Here is a 6,935-nt window from a genome sequence, read left to right on the forward strand (position 1 = left end):
TATCAATCATCATTGTTATTATGCTTTATCATTTATCATATTTGAATATTTATAAAGGTCATCTTTGCAACAATTGTAGGTGCTTTGACCTGCTTTTCAACATTTACTAGTTCCCCTATTTTCCCCATATAAATGGAAACTTATTTTAAAAAAAAGTTGAAGCCAACAACTTCACCATTTACCTAGAACTTCTTGCTTGATTGTAAAGGAAATACTATGGAAATAACTTTCATATACAACAAAATACAGAGGATGCAAACTATGATAACTTTATTGTTGTATGGGCTAGGCCTCTTACATTGCTTCTGTCCTATTGGGTTTCTTGGAAAAAATTGTGGGGGGATGCCCAAGTGTCCCACTTTTCAGGAGGGTGTGCCCACAAGTCCCCCATTTTGTGAAATGTGTCCCACTCATTGAGAAAATATTTTGGCGCCTCAACCCTGCAGGGTGCATTCCCCATGGAGCACTGAATTAATTAAAATGTGAGCTTTTCATTTGAGGTATTCTCTTCTTGTTGGGAATATTTATAAAATTACAATAAATTCATCTTTTCAATCACTGTTGCAAAACCTCCAAAGGAAGTTCATTGTCGACATCATCTTGCTACTTACTGGTTGTCTACTCATACATTCTAGTAATTCTATTTGCATTTTGGTGTTATGGATTATGATTTCTTGCATTACACACACATTTTTGTTTAGTGAATGTGATCATGAGTCATAATATTGGAAATTCTATTCTCTAGACTCATTTCCTGGAATTTTATAAATATGACAATCCAAATGCATGAGACATTTTCCACATTATTATGTTTCCACCTTTCTAGATAATAGAATGATGATTCCAGACTGTTATGACATGAAATGAATGTGGTTTCTCTAGTTTATAATGAGTTGAAATATGTGATATGTTGTGATTTGGTGATCTATTAACCATTATGTTGTGAAATCATGATTCTTCTTTCATTTATATTTTGCACTGTATCTTTTGGATCTTGAAAGAAATGGATTTCTTTTATCATACCTTGGGCCCTCATCTCTCATGCTATTTTTGTTTCTCATTTCTTGTCAAATGTAGATTTTCACTTTGTTAAAGTAGAAATTCACATGAGCTCTATGTAAGATTTATTCATTTCACTACAGTTGAGTCAAGGGTGATGGCAGGTGTGTTTCTTTATGACCTTGAATGATGTTTTCCAGCCATGGGGCATTCATTCACTTATATGTGTTTAGGAGCTGCAACTAAACATGGAAGTAACTTAAACCAATATTTTTTAGCAAGATATTTCATGCAGATGGACAGAGAAGGGGGTCTCAGTGTGTTAGAATCACCACTTACTTTCTACTGCTACAGATTTTGGAGTGCCTTTCATTCACCTGGAACTGCATTTGTGTTTTTGTGAATACTTGTTTATTACCACAATTTTCGTCCACTATATTTAATGCTCTCCAAAAGTTGTTGGTAGCCCATTTGAACTTAAACTTTCCTTCATAGAATCTTTGTCACTTCCTGCTCTGATACCATGACAAGTCATAAAGAGCACATGCAAAATAGAGACCACAGTAAAAGTATTTCCCACAAGAATCACCTATTTCGTATTGCATAAGAACCTGAAATTATAGTACATAATTTGTTTCAAGTTTACTTTTTGAAAGTAAGGATAATTTTTTAGCTAGAATGCATGAACCCATAATAAAGTTTAAAGTTTTAAACAAATCTTCTCTAAAGATTTTTTTTTGTTATGTTATCTTAAGCTTATGCCTATTTTTATCAAACTAGGGTTCCCATCTAAAATTGACATTGTTATTCCAATAATTCAACTATTAATTTATGAACCTTGCATATGAGTTACTAGGAACCCACACAATAAGGCACTCTTGAGTTGATCGATCAATTTTAGGCACTTACATGCCATGATTATGGGCTTCTTATCTTGGTAGCTCACTATGAAACATGCTTAATGTGGATAATGACAACAAGTAATCTAGGGAAACATATAACATCTCTCTGACTCTATAGGTCCTTGAAACATGTCAACTTCTCTGAGACTCATATATGACCCTTAACTTTTTCAGAAGATGTTTCACATCTTTCACACAAGCCCTCAATTAGATGATTCTTGACCACATTAAATCTATTAAATCCATCTTTCAGTGACCATGCTTGCTTCCATAAACAATTGGTTATCCAGATCTGAATGGTCTGATGTACACAGTTTGATGTCTTTTCTTTCTTTTTTCAAATTGAAATTGAAAATATTTTTTTATTGATTAAAAAATTGATGTGGTATAACTATTCAATAAAAAACACTGTAGCAAGAAATCCCCTAGCCATCTAGCCTCATGCCTCATTGGTCAGGGTGATCATGTTAAAAAAAGAAGCCTTACAACTCAAGTTCCTCTAGCTGGGATAAGAAAGTCATTCACTATTCTCATTTTTTGTGGGACACCCTTAACTAAGTAGAGTCTGAGGGGCAGCACATTAAAAGACTACAATCAACAATGCTAAATTCGTAACCAAATGTAGGACACAAGTCAAATATTTCTTGAAAATGGAACTTAGAAGATTGAAAGAGTAGTTGGAGACAATAGTAGATGATACCAAACAATCCCTTGAAGATGAGGGACTTAATGGCAGTTTCTTCCCTAAGCCATGATGTTTGTGGTTGCAACACAAATCATGAAGGGATCTCACTAGGCCACAAAGCTTCTAAAAAAGTACCAATGAATTTAGGGCTCTGCAAGGCAGACAATCCACCTGAGAATCACATATTTGATGGTGATGTAAAGCTTATTCGCACACCCAAAATCATGTAAGGTGTACTACAAAAGGGCACAAACATGCCTAAAAAATTTGAAACTAGATGTTCTGGAAATTTGATGTTAGAAACCCTTATCCAACATATGAAATGTAGCCATTAAAAGTAGTGAATTCTAGAAAAGGTGATCACACTTTTGCTATCAAGCAAAACCATGACAGTGATAAAAAGAAATCTAAGGTCAACATACAAGCACAAACCCTAATTGTTTCCATCCTTCTACAAAATATTTGTACAAAGAGGGCTTCACAAATCGTTGTACAAAAGGGCCAAAAATATAACGAACCATAATGGACAATTGTCTATGCTATGATCCATAGGTGCCTCATGTATGAATAGATTTAACTACTCACACTCCTAGTAGAAGCTTCACCTTGTCCCCCCTCCTTTGTGCCTTCACTCTGCTACTTCAAGAAACCACTAGGAAGTACTTGGTACATTCTTGAGGGTTTCTGGGAGGATAGTTGTGTTATTTTTTAATGATTTTAAGTATGAGATTGAGTTGTGCTAGTGATTCTGATAGTACTTTTGAGCTGTAGCAGTGTGTTATCCCTGGATTTCTTATTTATTTAAGCATGAGGTGTAAAAAATGATGGGCATCAAATATCAATATTATTAGCAATAGAATTATAATAATTTCATTCTTATCCATTTGTCTTTTTGTTGTCATACCTTATTTCCAGTAAATGGTCATTTTGGTTGCGATGGAGTAGTCACCCTGACTATATTTATAATTCTGGAGAATTTTTTTTTCTTGCACCTATTACCTCTCACTTATCAATTGTTCCTTATGGTCTTTACAATTGGTTACAACATTCACAACAACATGCACCCTACTCCTATTCACATTCATCTTTGTTTTGATAATTTCTCTGTCTCAATAGTTGTTGTTGATCCATCCAAATGCCCTCCTTCTTTGTCTGAGTTTATGTGACAGAGTCCCTTCTTCGAACTAGAATCCATTCAGCCACTAAATAAACAAGATACACCGGTATTTCCAAATCCTTTCCTTTATCATCTATGAGTATATTTTCCATTCAAAAGGTTATCTTATGTTGTCGAGACTCCATCCTCTGCAGGGTTTCCAAAATGGGTTGATTTCTCATTTTCTACCTCTGGGAGTCGATCTGTAGTCACAATCTCCAGTACACAATCTCATTGCATCTAGTTGGTTGAGGTATGCCAGAGAAAACCCTCCGTTCTATAAAATTTCAACTGTGTATTGTATGAATGGTTAACTTTTCAAGGTGTTTTGAAGGCACGGAGAGTCTCCCTAAGGAAAAGGCAAAGGCGCTGAAGTAGAGGAAGGAGAGTCGAGCGACTTTTCTCTCTATTTTTTTTTAACTAAATGTTATCAGCTTGGTTTTCAAGCCAATCCTCTTTTTTGATAGCGGCCAATCCTCCTTGGCCACTCTATTTTGCTATGTCAACTGAATATTATCCACTTGATAATCCTCTTTGGCCATACCTTCTTAAATTTGAGTGGGAAAATGAAATTCATTGAAATTCCAAATGAGAAGGCTCCAAAACTTTTACCATAATGTAAAACAAATATTATATATATATATATATATATATATATATATATATATATATATATATATATATATATATATATATATATATATATATATATATATATATATATATTTTAAGTTATCTAAGGTTATAAATGTTTTCATATTTTTCAAAAAGAAAGGTAGTTGAATTTGCAAGCTATTTTGTTTTCTCAATTTTTTATTTTTTATTTTTTCATGTTTTCATCTTAAGAAAGATTTGATTCCCCCGTCTTGGCACTTGGTAGATCCATAGTTAAGATGGATCTAGATAGGTTTAATTATTAATTATAGTTATAGCTAAAATTTCTTTTTCTTTTTTTTACAGAGTTAAAATGTTAAAGAGGACATCATAACATATCTACCATGGGAGACGAATTTAATAGTTATGGAGAAACTACATAGGCTGATGGAAAAATTGTAGGCAATTAAAGGGGTGTAGAGTTTCTGACTAGAGTGAGGTGTAGTTTTGACAAAGAGTGAATGGGCTCTGGAAAATGTCAGGTTCTGATATCCTTGTCAAAATTAAAAATAAGATTAAATGATAACCATGAGATTTTTATTCACATGATGTATATTTTTTAATTACATATATCGTCATTGTGATAAACCCTTTGAAGACACAAAACTAATCATCAATTATGTTTTTTCATATTAGATGTTGGTTTCTTACTATCAGACCCATATGAAGGAGGAGGAGTTGGTGGATTATGGATTGGAGGAGGGGTTTTTCAACAAATTTTGGCCAGCACAAAGATTTTATCCATTCAGATTTGGAAGTTAGATCAAAAGGTCACCATAACATGGTTTCCGAGCCTACAAGGTCTTTAGAAAGAAAAGTTAATAATTTGATAGGGCCGCCATCTAGCGATTTAGAGGCCTTGTTGAGGTCCTCTAGTTTCAGCAACCGCAGGGCTCGAGGCCATTTGTGAGGAGTTACGAAACTCTTCTTAGGGTTGTCTAGCTTTGAGTTTGGTCTCCCTTCAATCCTAGAGATCAAAGAAAGACCTGTAATGTATTATGACTTTCCTAGGGTTTTCAGAAGTTTCGGAGGTTATGACTTTCTCCGTTTTTTTGCTTATTCTTCATCTCAAGTGCCATTCGCCTTGCCCTCCATGGATGAAATAGTGAAGGAGAGCCTTGCACCGACGACCAAGGAAGGTAAAATTGATGTTGACACATTAGATGGATTAAAAGACCCCTTTGCCTCTAAATTTTAACACTTTAGAAGGATTCAAATACCCCTTTGTCTCTAAATTTTAACACTACAGATGAATTTAGAGACCTCTGTAGTGAAATAAAACACTTGAGTATAAAAATTGCAATTTTCCATTTCCACAGTGACACAATTAAAAATTAGTAACATAAATGACTGATTCATATACTTATTGTATTTATTATTTGGTCATATTTTTATTCTTGGGCTATTGTAGCGATTTATGTTAATCATTATTAATTTTGTCACTTATTTTCTAGTCATATATTTTAGTCCTAGACTAAATTAGTCATTTTAGTTAGTCGTTTTTAGTTTGGTCACTGATGATCTAGTCGTATATTTTATCCCTAAACTAAATTAGTCATTTAAGTTTATTTTTAGTTTGGTCACTTAAAATTGTTCAAATTTAGTAGTAATTCACTTGAAATAATTATGGCGACTAGCTTTTTTAGTCACCTAGTCACTAATTTCATCAGTTTCTACTAGTGTATTCTAAAGAATATCATTTAAATTCAAATAGAGAACTATCCATATCTATTCAAGGTGTAGAAAATAAAACTCATATATCTCATAGAAATAAAATGAACAGACATTCAAAACCATGGTGCTTCCAATGCTATTCTCTACATTCATTGAGATGCAATTTTTGGGCATTCAATACTGAGAAAATTTTGAGAACAAAAGGCTACCACTGCATGCCATTGAAAAGGGCATCACTAGCATTGATTGATTACATACACTAAAAAATTTGAAAGAAAAAAGCAAATTCGTAAGAGTTTAAGAAAAACTTAGAGTAAGCACAAGGAAGGAAATGGCAACCCAAAGATAATTGAGTGCTCAAACTAATTCACCTATGTAATGGAGAGAATGAGTTGTTGAAAAAAAGGTGTCAGAAGGAAATAACAATGGAAGATTAATAATGATAGGTACTGAATGGCAAGAGGTAGAATGGGAACAATATGGTAGGAGACATAAAGATAATGAAAATGGACAACCAAGCATAAATACATTATTCATGCAAATGGTTGAATGGATAATGTTGTCATATAATGATGAAATTGATACATGCTCCAACATTGATTGCAAATCCCTAACATAGAATAAATTACAATGTTCACAGTGAATGTAGCATTACAGATTAATTGGTTACTGAATAGCCTTTGAATGCAGCGTTACAACATTAATATGTTTGACCTATATCATGTTTGGAAGTAGTATTAAGTTTGGATGAATAATGTTATTTGGTACCATATTATCAACTATCTTTAGGGGAATAATATTATCTAACATGGGAATATTGACTATTGACTATGGAGATACTAAGTATTGGAGCATTATATGGACC

Source organism: Pinus tabuliformis, chromosome 3_2 (genome assembly GCF_031772625.1).
Source record: "Pinus tabuliformis cultivar Carrire ecotype Pingquan chromosome 3_2, CPIR1, whole genome shotgun sequence".
NCBI classification, from domain to species: domain Eukaryota; kingdom Viridiplantae; phylum Streptophyta; class Pinopsida; order Pinales; family Pinaceae; genus Pinus; species Pinus tabuliformis.